Here is a 17,796-nt window from a genome sequence, read left to right as displayed (position 1 = left end):
AAGTGGACTCCAAGTGGAGAGTTGGCTTCTGAAGGAGAAGGAGGAAGAGGCACAATCTAAGTAATTTATTTCAGAATGTTTCAGTCCACAACATATTTCAAATGCCCTCAAATTATGACAATTGACAAGTATGACAATTTAATAGCTAAATGCACTTCTGAAACTCTTGAGGCAGCAAACAGTGATAGTAATCAGTGCATTAAGGTTGGTGACCATCTCAAACTATATCTGCTTCACTATCTCCTTGGTAGAAAATGGAATGCTGAAGTATTTAAAAGAGACAAATTTATGTGGCTTTCTAGCATCCAGTTAAAATGTGGTTTTGTATCCAGAATCTATTGTCTTCAATTTTGGCATAGTATATGAATGAGATGCTATGCCAAATGCAGCTGCTAATTTTATTTTTTAACAGACTCTGTTGCCTCCCTTGATTTTGCATTGAAAGGTTTCAATCCCCTCTGTGAAACAAATTTGAGAATTTTATATCCTCACTCTTAAGCAGGAAACAACACCGGCCCTTTGGCATAAGAATCACATCAGGGGTTCACAGTGAATGACGATAGTCAACTTACTAGCATCAATGTCTAAGTAAAGCCATTACATAAATTGATTAAAAGAAAGGAGGAGAAAAAGATAGTTGGTCATTGTGTGTGTGTGTGTGTGTGTGTATGGAAAAGGTGGGGTATCTCCAGCCCTCTTTTTCTGGCTTATGAAGCCCAACAGCTTTTGTCTCTGGTAATGTGGCCCACAAGGGAAAGAGTAAATTGCTGGCAATTTTTTTCCTTTTCAAGCAATCCAACACATTTATCCTTTTCATTCTAATCTGCCAGAAGTTCACCCTGCTTCCCATAACATATGCCATTACCTCTGTCCACTCAAAAGCCATTACTTCTGTCCACTCAGCCAAAAAATACTTGAGGCTCCAAAATTGCTGGATTAATGTTTTCCGTTATTTTTACTTTCCAAAGCAAGTGCCTTTTTTCTTTTCTTTCCTTTTTTTGGCTCCTGCAATAGCACAAACATTTTCTCATTGCTGATTTGGCAACCAGACTGGCAGGATGCCTGTCATCCTTCATTTACCTTATGCTGTTGTCCTGTTTTTGCCTCAGGAAAGGGGATGATAAAGAGCTGAGTCCAGCAGGAAAAAAAATATGTGGCATTTTTAAGTTGAGGATTCCAAAGCAGGACCAGTCATGTAAAGTAGCCAAACCATAAATGGTAAAGCAAAAACAGTTGGAGTAGAAAATGGAGTCTTGCAAAGTGACCTTGGACTCTTGTGTCAGATAAATATAAAGTGAAATTACAGATCTGAGATACATGTCTGGGAAATGTCTGGAATCAATAGGACTGTAGTGAAAACACATGCCTAATTATCCTTACAGAACAACAGCGTTTTCCATAAACACGTCGCTTAGCCCAGCCTGCTAGCTGGGGAATTCTGGGAGTTGAAGTCCACACATCTTCAAAGTGCCCAGGCTGAGAAACACTGAATAATATCATGCTTATTAATAGACTTACATACCACTTTTCATCATCAATTCTAAGACAATTTTTAAAAAGATGCAAACATGAAGCACTGAATAGAAAAAAAACGAGCAGTAAAAGCCAAACTCTGGATTTTAAAGAGGTCTCAGAAGATCAAAAGGTCTTCAACTAGCAATCAAAAGATTGGAGGCTGCCTTATGCTGACCACTGGGCCATTAAACTTGGAAGAGACCTGAGCAACCCATAAAGGGGTGTGCATAGTCCATGGGTTCAGGAATGTTCACAAGCACGGTCAAAAAAGTCCAGATGACAGCCACAGTGTCATGATCAAAGCTCCACCTATTTTTTATGGGCATTGATACATCGATCCACATAAGCAGGCAGAGCTTTGATTGCACCACCGTTACCGCCACTTTTGATTTGACCATGCCTTGAGAACATCCCTGAGCCCATGAACTATGTGAGCCTTTGTGGCTCACCGAACTGATGGCATTCCTGCCCACTTTTTTCTCCTACCACCTCCAAACACTCTTCCTCTCTCCCATCCTTAGCAAGAACTTCGTCACATTCCAAATATAGAAAGTTGGGAGGCAGGACATTTCCAATCAGATCATGTCACTCAGACTTCTGATGACGTCTTAATACAGTGTTTTCTTAAAATAGCTTGAAACAGGGGGTTTTATGTTCAAAATACTTTGAATTTGAAACATTTGGAATGCCTTCATTTTCTTGTTATTAGTAATGGGCAAAACAGCACTACTGCTGACAATAAATGAGGTCTAATCTGCTCTTCCTCTTTGTGGTTTGGAATGACACAAAAAGCTAAAATTTCTTCCACACAGGCTTGTTTTAACCTATTGTTGCTTTCTATGTGGCTGAGCATGCTGGGTAATGTGGCAAATTTGGTTAATTCGTTTTTAATTTTTTATTATTAAGAAATAATACCTCATCTTGTTCTCCATGTCAACACTCAAGGTGGCTTACAGCTTTTTCCAAATCCATAATAACCATTCGAATTAATACTATTAAAATCAAAAATGAAAAAAGATATAATGACTTTATTCCTGACCCCCAATAAATAAAATTGTAATTCAGTGTGTTTTGCAATCCCAGAAGATGGGTCATTTCAGAGCCCAAGTTAAACCTGTCTTGTGAACACACCCTGGTGTCCTGGAATTGACCCACATTTTTAATTAACACCTAAAAGAGAGGCTGCTTAGCCAAGCTATCTTTTCCTATTTACTCTTGTGAGCTGCAAGATAACAAGCATTCTGATTTAACCGCATTTAGGTAATTATTTTCCTCTTTTGTCTTTGCTAGGCATCTAATACCTGCTAGACATGTAAATAGTCACTAATATGTAACCCTCCTTTAAAAAAAAATCCATTCAATCATGCCATTGCCTCCTTCCTAGGGCTGAGAAAGAGGGACTGGCCCAAGGTCACCCAGGAGTAGAACTCATGTTCTCCCCATTTCTAACCTGATGCCTTAACCCAGTGTTTCTCAACCTTGGGAACTTTAAGACGTGTGGACGTCAACTCCAAGAATTCCCCACCAAACTGGCTCTCACAACTTTCTCTTGCTGCTGCCTAAAGTAAGCAACTTGGGGGGAGGGGAGGGGAGGGGAGGGGAGGGGAGAGAGGATGAAGAGCTAAAACTTGCCCAACAAAAGCAACCTCTTTGGCAGTTGATTCCATGGAATTTCCTCCCTTTGGCTCATCATAGGCATTGTGGGAGGAAGCTCTCCAACACTTTAAGTACTGAATTTTCATTAATAAACTCTTATTATTAATTGTAATTATCTTGGTATATTCTCCTGTGTTTTAGCTCTTCAATATCTGACTTGCAAATTCTAAATTAGGCAGCAACACCTAGGCTTAAGTTCCAGATTTTTTTTTCAATCCATTTAATCATGTCCAGTTCTTGGAGACTGCCTGGACTAGTCCATGAAGTTTTCTTGGCAAGATTTCAGAAGTGGTTTGCCATTGCCTCCTTCCTAGGTCTGAGAGAGAGGGACTGGCCAAGGTCACTCAGCTGGCTTTGTGCCTCAGGCAGGGCTAGAACTCACAGTCTCCTGATTTCTAGCCCAGTGCCTTAACCACTACACCAAACTGGCTCTCAAGTTCTAAATAGGTACCCATTTATATCCATAATAACATTAAAATGGCATCAAATACAGTAGTATGTTACAACACTGGAGACAACTGAAAGTTCAGTTTAATAGTCTGAATGTCCTGTTCTTTTGGACCTACTGAAAGATTACTTTATAAATATTTTTTTTCTTTTTCTCTGAAAAAGATTCAAAACGTGGCTTCCCCACATAATTGCATTTGCTAAGTTTGGCTCTTAAACAAGACTTTGGTTTGCTGCCAATGCAAAAGAACCATTTGTTATTCCTACCAAGAATCTAGTTGAAAAGCACTTACGCTTCTGATTCTCTTAATGACCCTCTAGGAAGGAAATAAGTGAGAAATGTAGCTTTGGTTTCATGAACAAATACTTGTACAATCCAATGATCCTTGGCCTGGTGGAACTCTAATCAGAGCTTCGTTCATTGATTGTAAAGCAAATGCCAGATTGGGCAAAACAAATATTGGGCTGGCCTCTGGATAGCACTCTCTTAAGACTAAACTAGCAGCAAAGGTTAGTGCTGTGATTTTGAATACCTGGAGTGGGACATTAAGCCTTTGCCAACCAAGAAAACTGCATTCCTAATGAATACATCTGTAACCATGGGGGGGGGGGCTGTCAACAACCTGTTCAAGTATCATTTCTACAAAACTGAGACAACACCGTCACTTACACACGGATACATGCTGCTGTACTGGTTCTCTGCTAGAAAACTGGTCAGAAACATCAACTGATATAAAATCCACAGAGAACTTGCTGGCTGGATGTCAGCTCTTTGAGATAGTCCAGACAAGAAGAACAAACCATGGGTACTAACATTACCTTTTCAGTACTGTAAGGTTACAGAAACAGAATCTTGCTCTGGGGAGAGCAAAGGGAGAATTGTACTTTCAGACTTGCAAGATTGATGTCAGCCTTAGCAGGTAGACCAGACAGTAAACATGACCAGATAAGCTGTCTCTGTGCCCTTTCTCCCAAGGTCTTTCCCACATACCATTACGGTGGGATTCACTCAATGACAGCAACTGGGATTGCTGGAGCTGCCACTGCTAAGCAGAATGGCCATGTGACATTTTGCTTAGCAATGGAGTTGCCAGTCCCAATTAGGGTCATTAATTGAGGACTGCCTCTAATATGCTCCATTCCTTTCCAACAGGCCTGATCTTGGTACCTCTACCAAATAAAGCTCAGAAGGAACAGGGCTTGTTTAGAGGTGATACCAACTTCATGGAATGAGACTGTGTGTCATTAAGGAGAGAGAGAGAGAAGACTGAGATTTAGTTTCGGCTATGAGAGAAGTCAAAGTGAAAATACAGTGAGTGTGCTCATCCACCGTGAGTGCAGAAATACTAGCACTTCTTTTCCCCAACAATTTTATACTCCATGTTGTCCCATATTAAAACTGTTTCTTTCATATCAGAAGTATTTATAAGATGCACTTCCAATGGGGACATGGCAGACTGAACAGCTGTGCTTGCGGGCTCTGTGGGCAGAATGGACAACATGGCAGGTGTTATGGGGCGGGGGGCTCAGGCAGGCTTTTCCTGAAGCCCAAAAGTGTTTTACCGGGAAAGGAAAAGACTCGGAATTACCCCATTTGTCCTCCAGGACAGTGGCTTGCAGCCAGGAGATTGTAAACAGCATTTGCACTCGACTGGTAAGAGCTGCCGGGAGGCTGGGGGATCACCATTTCCAAGCCACGCTGTAGCCTTAAAGGGACATTAAGACCAGCCACCCCATTTCTAAATCACCCAATTTATTTTTCTTTTAAGGATGTATACCTTAAGAGAGGCTTTATACAGCAAGGAGAAATGGCTCTCTTGATGCTTATCATTATTTTTGTGATTAATTCCTTTTAAAAAGAAGCTTTTTAAGCTTTGGATTTTGCTTTCCATCCAAATATTAAGGAGGGTTGAGACTATGTAATCATCTCCCTGTTATTATTTTTGTACTAAATTTGAAGATTTTAGCATTTTCCTACATGTTGAATTCGCTGTTTTGAACGTTCAGCTTTCTGTTTCTGGGGAACTGCCTGTTATCATACTTTCACTTCTGTAAAGACATCTTGGAATTTTTCTATTACCTCCCACTTTCACTGGTTAAGTACCTAGGGGGCGCCATAATCTACTGCATGAGACATGCAGGATTTCAATCAGATTGTTTCTGACTTTCACTGAGATTTTAAACAGATGCTTTCTGAGTCCTGCCAAGTTTTTATGCAAGGTATTCAGGACATTGTGGAAAACATGAGGTTTATTAAATGTCTCATCTGGTTGGGGATGTCATGGAAGAAATTGAAGAGCTAGAACAACTTCTAATAGCAAGATTGGGGCTTCTGTCAAAATGTTGGATGAAGATGGAATAGTTGAGTTGAAGAAATTAAAGGGACAGATCGAATTGCAGGCCATAAGTGGAATTGAATTGTTGCCTCCTATACACTGAATTATGTATAGGAGGCTTTTTGTTGAGAAGTCGAAGTTCTTAAGGGGTCCATTGGGCTGTTTGATTTCTTTATGAAAAAAGCTCTGTTTGTATTGTGGGGATATGTAAATGTTCTGGTTTATTTTGAAGTGGGGTAAGGGCTTAAGAATATTTATCTGGATTGCTTCTAGGGCTGGTTTGACTTTCATCTTTAATGGCTTGGATTAACAAGGTATTATAATAATAAATGCTTGGTTTTAGGCTCAATATGATTAAGATTATTATAACTGTTGTATTATTAATTATAATGGTAGGCAATTTATATGCTTTTTTAGTTTGATTTTTATTATAGTAGAAATGTATACAATAGTAGTAGGAAGGAAATAATTAAATAACTGTTATCAGTGTTATCAATGTTGTCCTTAGTTTTGGTGAACATATTAGAACCTCCATGGATTGTGTATGATTTCTAGCTGGGCTGAAGGCCCATGTCACTCAAAAAAGTGGGGAGCAGAAATAGCAGAATCCGATGGTGGAGATAAAGCTTGTTTTTTTTTTTCCCCACTTCCTTCACTGCCACTAAGTAAATTCAGTAATGGACTGTGACTAACGTTCAGTCAGATTAAAGATGAGTTGTTCTTCATCTGCATTCTAAGGTCTCCCCTGACTTTGCTTCATTGTCCTCTGCTCAAATACAGGCCAAGGGACTGTACAGTTTCTGCACTGTGAAATAAGACATTAGGAGGGAGCACATCAACTGTCCTGGTCATCAGTGTATTCTATAGGATAGCCAAATCTTCAACAGAAGCACCAACTAAATTAGCCAAGAAGTTCTCCAAAACTTCTGAAATCCACTGGAATCCATCAGCTTCTGGGGCTGACATTTTACTTGTGGGGTCTACTTGTGCAGTGATGAATGGTTGCTGCAAGCTTCCACCTGGACAGGAAGTTATCTGATTCTGTGTGTCTTGGGAGGCCAAAGGAGTAGGAGTAAGTAACCCCATTGTTTGGTCTCTAGGAAATGACTATTTTGTGGTTATGGTCTTTATATACTGTAGTTTCTTTCTGAAAAAGGTAAGAAACCACATCTCCAATTTTTACCAATTATGTTCCCCAAATTTGGCAGCATGGCTTTGGAGCCATATGTTGTTGAGGATCCATTGGCTGATCACATCTCCTTTAGGAAATCTAGCTGGCCCCCATAGGAAAAAGTTGGACTGAGCGGGGCAGTGACCTGATCCTTATATTGTTCTTTTGTTTGTTGTTTATTCGTTCAGTCACTTCCGACTCTTCATGACTTCATGGACCAGCCCACGCCAGAGCTTCCTGTCGGTCATCAACACCCCCAGCTTCCCCAGGGACGAGTCTGTCATCTTCCGACCTGGGGGTCTCATCTTCCAATGGTATACCGACATATCTCTGGTTGTACTGATCCATTTAGTTTTCATGGCAAGAATACTGGGGTGGGTTGCCATTACCTTCCCCAGGGATCGCATTTAGTCTGACCTCTCTGACATGACCTTCCTGTCTTGGGTGGCCCTTCACGGTTTAGCTCGTGGCGTCATTGAGGTGCTCAAGCTCCAGCACCATGACAAGGTAACAATCCTTTGCTGAAGCTATTGTTCTTACTACCCTCTAACTCTTCAACCATAGAATCTGCATATGGCTGGCCAACTTTGAATCTTTTATCATAGTTATGTTCATACATTGCACTTAGCAAATCATGTGTTAAAGCTGGTTAACATTAAACTTTGCTGGTTTTTTGTGGCTTACCATTCTACGCAAACCTGCCTGTTGACTTATTTTTTACTTTAATGAATTGGGCAAGCCCAGTGGTTCAGAAACTGTGTTAAGTATATTGTGTAAAAATAATGAATCACTGTGGAATGAACATCCTGGAAGAGTAGGGCAGTGTAAGATTCTAGTTTTCATGTCTATGGAGAAAACTTTGAACACAGAAGTCATACCTGATCCGGAATTGGGCGTTTACTGTCTTGTAATTTACCTAACCCCTAGGTTTCATTTTATAGCCTATCTATTCCAGTTTGCTTGGACAAAGGATGATGCCTTATAACGGTTTGGATTATTTGTCCATTTCGTCAGCGTGGTCTGTTCTGAAGGGTAACAGCTCAAAAAGTCTGCTGCAGAGCATTTTCCCATCACCTGCTGGCTGATGCTCTTAATGTGCTGAAAGCTGCCCTGAGAAAAGTCGATTTTGAAGAGCAGCTTATCAACTTTAAAATAAATAAATAAATTAGCTAGCTAAAGGAGAAGCTACACAGGTAGTCCTTGGTTAATGATGGCAGCTAGGACTGGAATTGCCATCACTAAGCGATACGGTCATAAAGTGTGATGTCACATGACTATGCCACTTAGCGATGGCAGATCTAGCAGTCCCAGTTGCCATTATTAAGCAAGGACCACATGGGTCATTAAGTGAGACCTTATGTGACAACAACTTCTGATTTCTTGCCAGCTTCTCCATGCAGTTTGACCAATACAGTCATGAAATTTGCCAGGTGTCAGTTCTTTGCTTTCTTCTTGAAAAAAAATTATGCTTAAGTATCATAACTAGGGTTAATTCTAAAATGATAGGGCAGTGTATTCAAATGTTAAACCTGTAGAAAATTAGTAAGACCACACAACTTGACTAGGAAGGGAATACATTTGCTATAAAATGAAAATCCTGCTCTTCCTCACTTTTGTTAAGAAAGAAACACAGTGAGAATGGCTCATCAACATTTTAATTGTATCTCTTTCTCAGCCTTAGGTCCTAAATTCATAGTTTATTTCAATATATTAAGTGCCTGGAATCTTTTTATTTTAATTTTAAAATGTTTAAAAACTTATTTTGGGCTATCTATTACCATTCTAATTCTGTACAAACCTTGCAGTCTCAGGCTGACTTTTTCAAGTATTTCTGTGAAGGACATTACTGTAGAAAAAAATGCTGTGTAATTGATTATCCATGTTATTTTCCCTAGTGGAAAAGTAAATGTGTAGATTGCTGGATTCTTCTTGGAAATATTACTAGAGAACATGACTTTGAAAAACATAAATAAATAATAAATTTTATTTATTTATTTAATTTATTTATTTATCAAATTTGTCACTGCCCATCTCCTTCCACCAGGGGGACTCTGGGCGGTTTACAACAATATAATCCAAAAAACAATAAATATATAATAAAATTCCAATATAAAATACACTGTAAAACAATTTCACAAAGCTACTAAATATAAATAAAATCCAGATCGCTGTTGTCATGAGCACTGATGGTGAGCAGGAGGGGGCCCCTATCCAGGGGGGAAAATGCATGCGTAGTAGTGAGGAGTTGAGCAGCCATTCACAGAGACACAGAACAGACCCGCCTTGCCTTTTGGGGTTTATCTGTCTGGGTTTTCCCACACTTCTTCAGTTTGTTAGGATTTTCTGTCTAATGTAGCAGTAATAAAACACTAGAGACCTATTCCTCATCTCAGCATTGTTCCCGGCTGTTAGGACAGCTGTGGTCTCATTCTGTCATTGCGTAGGAGGGGCACTTCAAGGCACTAGCCAACCCCAAGTATGACTATTCTCCTCCCCACCCCAAGCCCAGTGGCAGAGCCAGGTCTTCAGAGTCCTCTGGAAGGCCAGGAGCAATGGGGCTAACCTCACCTCCAGGGGCAAGAAGTTCCAAAGGGCGGGCTCTACTGCAGAGAAGGCCCACCTCCTGGACCCCACCAGACGGCATTCTCTTATCAACAGGGTCCATAGCATGCCCCCTCTGCATGATCGATTGGGATGGGCTGATGTAGCAGGAAAGAGGAGGTCGCTCAGGTAGCCTGGCCCCATGCCATGTAGGGCTTTAAAGGTGATAACCAACACCTTGAATTGGACCCGGAAGCAGACTGGTATCCAATGCAGCTCACGTAGCAAAGGTGTTATGTACGACCTTCTTGGGGCGCCAAAAATAGCCCGCGTGGCTGCATTCTGGACCAGCTGAAGCTTCCAGATACTCTTCAAGGGTAGCCCCATGTAGAGCACATTGCAATAGTCTATATGGCCAACATTTTTCAGGATTGCCAGATTTTATGAGTTTGGTAACCTCATTTCATGATAACCTAGTGATCTTTTGGAGTCTGATGAAAGAATTAAATTTGGGGATGTTGTAGACACCCTTGGCTTTCGCAGGTACTGGTGGATGTTCCTTCATTAAACTGTGAAGTGCATCTTCTGCTAGATGATTAACATGTTTACTTTTGAAGAATACTCAAGATCTTACAGAAAGCAGTGGCATCCTAGCCAGATGTTAGGGAAGAGCTTGCAACAACCACTTCTCCTAAAATTAACCCAACTGGAGATGATGATTTATGGAATCCACTGCCCTTCCAGGTCCAGAGGAGTGAAAGCAATTGAAGCTACTAGTGTGAAGACATAGTAAGAGCAGGCACAATAAGAATTTCTCCAGCAAAGCTATTAGGCCACATCAAGAGGGAAAGCCCTCCTCTGCAGTTTTAAACCTGCCCTCTGACCTTCTTCAGTGTCCTTTACAACTCTCATTCAACCCCGAATATCTTACGGATCTCTATCTTGAATCCAAAACTATGTATTCAAATGTACCCTTTGACCCCCCCATGACCTCTTCTTGTCTACCACTGAATTAAAAAAGACCTGACTACAAACAGCAGACCACACTACCTGTAAGAAATTATTCCTCTCAGGTTTTCTAATCAGCATCTTTTGTTTTGTTTTCGTCTCTGCATTAGACCAGCCATGCCAATTACTTAAGAGTGATTGATAGCAATTATGGCTGTAAAACAGGACAGATTGCAAGCAACATTCTAATCACTTTTGGCAATGAAAGAGGAGTTATGATAACAAAATGAGATGCTATGCACACAGCTGACTTAGCTCATGGCATCTGTAGCTGCTGGACAAATAGAGCTTCAGCAGTTTCCTCACCTCATTGGAAGATCCCAACTGCTCATCTACAAAAAAAAAATCAGAAGTGAGCAGACATTTCATTGCCTTTCTAAATCAGAATGTGTTGTGTATGAAAGGGCTTCCCTTCCCTTCCACCCCAACACAAGCAAAGTTTCTTATCAGTTTGATGACAGTGGTTAATGCTAAATAAGTTCTCCTTATTTATTCATTCAATTTTTACGGCCACCCATTTCAGAGTGACTGACAGACTTCGGCACCGTCTAGTTCTGAATAACACATTGAATTTTATAGCCCAACTAAAGGGAATGCTTTAGAAGCAGCTTCAGCAAACTGGAAGATAAAGTATCTGAGACAGGGAAACCACCTTGTAGAAGAGTATGTTGATGACATTTAGGTCCTACCAGGGAGTTTAACTTGGAATGAATTAACCCTTACAGATCAATTTCAGGAGAGACTGCATGTTGAGATTTCAGATGAATTTGTCAGGGTCCAGTCATCACTTAGCAAGTCCTATATTGTTGTACCTGCACATCAGTGGATGATTGGAAGGGTGAAGGAGATCTTGCCACCATGAAACTTATGGGAACAAGGAGCTAATAACTGAGACATTCCTAAGATTGTGACCTCTGCCTTAGAAGAATCTCCTTAATGATGTGTTTCAGAACTCTCTAGATCATTGCTTAATTGTCTACTTGTATGAACTACTGGTAAATTCCACTGGTTTATTAGATCATGAGCAGCATATCTGAGTAATGTTATAGCACCTCCAGACTCATCATCTGTTTGCCAAGGTAGAAAAGTCAGTCCACAATAGACTGGGACATTGCACCTTGGCAGTTGGCACCCAAAAAAAATTTTTTTTTTTATTTATTTATTATTTTCTATCCCGCCTTTATTGTTTTTATAAATAACTCAAGGTGGGGAACATACCTAATAGTCTCTCCTCCTCCTATTTTCCCCACAACAACAACCCTGTGAGGTGGGTTGGGCTGAGAGAGAGTGACTGGCCCAAGGTCACCCAGCTGCCTTTTTGCCTAAGGCAGAACTAGAACTCACAGCCTCCTGGTTTCTAGACCAGCACCTTAATCACTAGACCAAACTGGCTCTCTTCCTTCAAAAAAATTTCTTCAAAAAAGAGATGGTACTTTTGGGGTAACAAAATACAGTACATGTGTGTAAAAGATATACAGAACCTTTTAGTTTTTGCCAATTATGACAAGTGCATCATTCCCAACTTTTCCATGAAGATGGTACCCCCTTTCCAATTTGCTGCAAACTTAGCTACAGTTCCATGAGATAGAGGCTCTACAACTGTTCCAGCTGCTGAAAGAAACCTTTATCTACCAGCCAATTCTATGTTACCAGGATCCAGAAAAGGTCTCTGTGGTCAGTGAAGATGCCTCTGCCTAGGCAATTGGTAAGGTGTTCATAAAGTCATCTAGAAAGGACACCCTTTGCATTTTTTACTCCAGAAAACGCAAATTGATTACATAAAATCACAGTAGCTGGGAGAAAGTTTCTGGTCATTAAATCAGTTTTGAGACCTGGCATCATCTACTGAAAGGGGCTCATTTCTCTTTCAAGTATGCACAATCATCACTACGTACGATAATCAAGTTGCATGAGGTATTTGCAAGTTGCATGGAGATAAAACCAGAGACTTTTTTGCCTTTAAGTTCAACTTTACAATCTCTTATATTCTTACTTTCTTCATTAACAGCATGATGCCCTTTCTCAAAAGCAAGGACTGGAATGAAGCTTTGTTTTCCTTCAATTTTATCAGAAAACTTCACAGCTACCAAACAGCCTGTATCCTTACTGGACAAAATTTCAGCTTTAATCAGATCCATATGTTGAAGCCCATCTTGGGCAATTCCAAACATCTTCTAATGGGGAAATCACCTCTTATACTTTGGCCCCTGGGATTTTGGTTGTTTGTTTGTTTGCTGGTTTGTTTTGCAACCAAGATGTGTTATAGGTTCTGCTTAGCTCCATCAGTGAAGCATTTGGACCATGCAAAATTTGTGCATCTGTTTTCCCGAATTCTGGTGGCAACAAGTCCATGCAGATGTGTACACTATGTTTAGAACAAAATGAAAGCTATATTCACTGTTAAAACCATTTTGTTTTCCTATACAGACTCCCTTGGTCTTTGATGATCAGCTTCATTGGACTTCATTATGATTTATTCCTGTGAGAAGAAATGTCACACTGGAATTTCTTGTATTGGTCTTGTCAGCAAAACAGACTTAGTTGTTCATAAGATTTCCACTTTTATGGACTGCCTGAACAGTTGCTTTTTGACCATGGCTCACAATTTATAGAATGTTTTTGTCAGGCTCTGTTCTGGTTCTTAGATGAGCAGTTTCACATATATCAATTTCTTAACAGCAGTTGGATGGGCAGATGGGATGGACCGGTGAAACATCTGGGCTGTATTTATATTATGTAATTTTTAGTTGAATTCACTTGTAATAGTTCAGTACATGACTCCACACAACAAACCTCATATTTTGCTGGATACCATCCCATTTCTTTTTATCTGCTTTACCTTAACCTGCTGTTAACTAGGCATTGTAAGAGTTACAGGTCCAGCAACAGGTTCTCTGTGATGAACTAGATCACTGATGAGGGCCTCAGACATTGTTTTTCAGATCACCATTGGCAACTGTGGCCAGTTTTGTCCACTGAGGAAAAAGATTTGGTTGTCCATCCAGTACCTGTCTACTCAGTGGCCACTCCAGAAACTTGCCAATAATTATTTTGGGTTTCTACCACTGTCACCAGGTTAATGTTGTGATTGGTAGCAATTATGGCTCTAAACAGAACAATGATGAATAGCAAAGACACCACAGTAATGTTGGTATCTCCATCAGTACTATTTTGATCATTAAGGCAAACCAGACTTCATGGTCAAGAGCAAAAGGCATAAAGGTGGTACTGAGTTTTAATTCACACAGCATTTTGCATCTTCTATCCACCTTGATGGTGATGAAATGGTGGTGCACCATACCTGTGTGCAATTCTTTGTATGAATAAAAACAGCCACACTTTATAGACCTCCCTGCATATGTGGACTTTTTTATGTATCAAAATATTAAGCCTTCTGTTGGCAGTGTTCATTTTTTCCTTCTGTATTCGTTGCAATTCATGTTTAGAAGCTGTGTATGCTACAGTCCACAGCTCCAAGAATCTCCTCTGCATCTGACTATGAAAAATCAGCAGATTGCTTTTTGCAGAGTACTAATGATGCTGATTGTTCAACAAAACAACATCCAGCTAAATGCAGAAAAAGTGCTGCCCACTGGAGAAGGATGTAATTTGAACATTGTCAGAGGCAATTGAATTATTTGTTCATTAGGATGTCTCTCCCCCTCCTTATTTCCCCAAGTGAGCTCTTTTGCCACATTAACTGAAGCATTTGCCTTGGAGAATAGGTGCATATGAGAGGTTTCTAACTGCACATAACAAGTTGCTAATCGTGAGGAAATTATAATGGCTTTTTCATGGTCTGTTGTCATTTAGTTATCTTCACGCAACGACTACCCTCTATGTGCAAATGTTCCCATTAGCACGGGGGCATAAAAGGCCAATCTATTTATTTTGCGGTGTGCAATTGCTGTGGAGGTAAAAGGGCTAAGTACACATTACAGGCTAATGTGGTTAACACTGTTCCAGCCCTGGTTTTTTAATCATGGAAACATCTTCAGCAGTGGGCAATTTAGGACAGACATGTAGCAGGGGTGCTTAACTGCTTCCTTGTTTTGCCACTCTTGCCATTGCCACTTGGATTTTTTCTCCCCTAACAAAATGCCAGAGAAGATCTGAAATCCAGGACATGAAATCAGTTTTGGCTAGTCAGATTCTAGCTGAAACTTCCTAAAGTTAAGAACCATTTGGTAGTGGAACCAATGACCTGGAGAAGTGATGGAATCCTCTTTGCTAGAAGGTTTTAGAAACCAGAGACACATCTTTCAGGACGATTTTCATTTGGATTCCTGTACTAAGCAAGATGGGCTAAGCACCCAGCACTAACTCTGATTCTGTGACTCTGTGAAATAGCCCTGGGTTGTTCTTCCTGTGTTCTATTCTAAGTCGTATCAGAAATCCTGCCTCCACTCTAGGTTTCCATCACCAGTGAAAAAGAAGGAAGCAATCAGACAAGGTATTTGAATTTGAGTGCTGTGAAAGAGCCAATAAATCTGTATCAGACACATTTGAATAGGGAGCTTACTTGGACCAGTTCCTTGAATTGCATTTTCTCTTTCTGTTTTCAGCGTTTTACTGGTGCTGTATTATTTTCTCTGCAAATGATGGCATTCTTGCTATCAACAACATCAACCAACTATCAGACAAGGTTAGGAGACATTGCTTTCATTTGCCTGCTTTGCTGTACATCAACATTAATTTAAAACTTAATTCTACATTTGTTAGCATTCCCTTGCTATCAGTTGAATTTGGAGCATGTCTTTTGAAGCTGTCCCTTTTATTCTGATTTAAGATGATGGCTACTCAGCCATTTTCTAAAAGGTCTTCCTGAAGAATTCTTTATAAGCTAACTTATAGCTGACAGAAACCTTAAAGTCAGTCTAAATGGCAAAGAAATTGGTACTTACAAATATGTCATGAAAAAGTAATCATCACAGGACAGAATGACTATCTGCAGAGGTAACCTTCCCTAACTTTATGAACAGTATTCAATGTTTGATTGCTTATTTAGGTCTAAATATTATGTGGGTTTTTTTGGTCAATGACCAAAAGAATGTTTTGATTTGACATGATAGCCCTGATATAAAAATTGTTGGGTTTTTGTATGGTAATTCAAGAGAGATGAAGTGCAACCAGTGGTGGGAATTCAACTATCAAAACAATCTAAACCTACATATTCTTCCTGCAACTGTGGGCTGGGTGTGAGTTATCCCAACTCATCATTTTTCTAAGCTGAAAGGACTCTCACCATTAAACTCTTCCTCCTAAAGGTCTTCCAATGCTTTGGTTATTTGAGTTGTACTTTGTGACAGGTCAGATTAACACATGGCATTCTTGTGAAAAGGATGTTTCTTTTTGTGTAATGGGATGGCTTGTTTAAGAAGCATGTGTGATCAAACAAGGAGAGAATAGGCTTACCCAGTTATCTGGGAGCAGTTTGATCCTGTTGGACCTGAGGAAGTGGACAGGATCCTACAGACAGTAAATGCCACCACATGTCATCTAGACCCATACCCCTCCTGGCTGGTAAAAGCAGCCTGGGAGGTGACATGTGGTTGGGTCCATGCGATGTTTAATACATCCCTGGGAGAGGGGGTGTTCCCGGCTACCTTTAAAGAGGCGTTGGTGCACCCCCTCCTCAAGAAGCCATCAGTGGACCCTACTGTTCTGGACAATTTTCATCCAGTCTCCCACCTTCCCTTTGTGGGAAAGGTGGTTGAGAAAGTGGTGGCTTTGCAGCTGCAGAGGGTCCTGGAGGAAATGGATTATCTGGACTCCTTTCAGTCAGGTTTCAGGCCCAGTTATGAGACAGAAATGGCATTGGTCACACTTATGGATGATCTCTGGCGGGAGCAGGATGGTGGCAGTGCATCCATCCTTGCTCTCCTTGATCTCTCAGCGGCTTTCGATACCATTGACCATGGTATCCTTTTGGGGTGGCTCCGGGAGTTGGGGGTGGTGGTCTTGTGTTGGTTCACCTCCTTCCTTCAGGGCCAGTCCCAGTCGGTGGTGATAGGGAACAAGAGGTCTGACCCTTGGCCCCTCCTTTGTGGGGTGCCGCAGGGTTCGGTACTCTCTCCACTCCTTTTCAACATCTACATGAAACCGCTGGGTGAGATCATCCATCACCATGGGATGAGGTACATCTCCATCCCGTTGTACATCTCCATCCTGGGTGAGGTAAGTGATGCTGTGACTGCCCTCTCTCGGTGCCTGGGGGCTGTAGGGTTCTGAATGGGGAACAACAGGCTTCGGCTGAACTCTGGTAAGATGGAGAGGCTGTGGGTTAAGGGTTCCTCTGTATCTGGGACATTAACATCTCTTGTTCTGGATGGAGTTGCACTGCCCCAGACAGACCCGGTGTGTAATCTGATGGTCCTTCAGGAGAGCCTTTGTGCAGCTATGTGCTGTGCACCAGTTACGCCCTTTCCTGGATCGGGAGGCCCTTCGAACAGTCACTCACACCCTTGTTATCTCTCATATAGACTATTGCAATGCACTCTACATGGGGCTACCCTTGAAAAGTATCCGGAAGCTTCAGCTGGTTCAGAATGCAGCCGCGCGAGCTGTCTTTGGTGCCCCAGAAGGCCACATGTAACACTGCTGCTGCGCGAGCTGCATTGGGTACCAGTTTGCTTCTGGGTCCAATTCAAGGTGTTGGTTATTATCTTTAAAGCCCTACATGCCATGGGGCCAGGTTACCTGAGGGACCATCTCTTCCCCGCTTCATCAGCCCGTCCCACCTGATCGTGCAGAGGGGGCATGCTGTGGACCCCGTCTCTAAGACAACTTCATTTGGCAGGGTCCAGGAAGTGGGCCTTCTCTGCAGTGGCGCCTGCCCTATGGAACATGCTGCCCTGGGAGATGAGATTGGCCCCATCGCTCCTGGCCTTTTGGAAGAGTCTGAAGACCTGGTTCTGCCACCTCGCTTGGGGCGGAGAGGAGAATAGATCTACATGGGGATGGCTGCTATAGACCACTCCTCCCACATTTGGACTGCTTTAGATTCTTTTGCCACTTGGACTTTTTTATTTTTTATTCTTATTTATATTATTTATTATTGTAATTTTATACTGTGGATTTTATTGTTGTTGTTTTAATTGATTACTGTAAACTGCCCAGAGT

The sequence above is a fragment of the Candoia aspera genome, chromosome 7, assembly GCF_035149785.1.
Source record: "Candoia aspera isolate rCanAsp1 chromosome 7, rCanAsp1.hap2, whole genome shotgun sequence".
In the NCBI taxonomy this organism is placed as follows: domain Eukaryota; kingdom Metazoa; phylum Chordata; class Lepidosauria; order Squamata; family Boidae; genus Candoia; species Candoia aspera.
The sequence above is the reverse complement of the archived record's forward strand: the minus strand, read 5'-3'. Positions refer to the sequence as shown.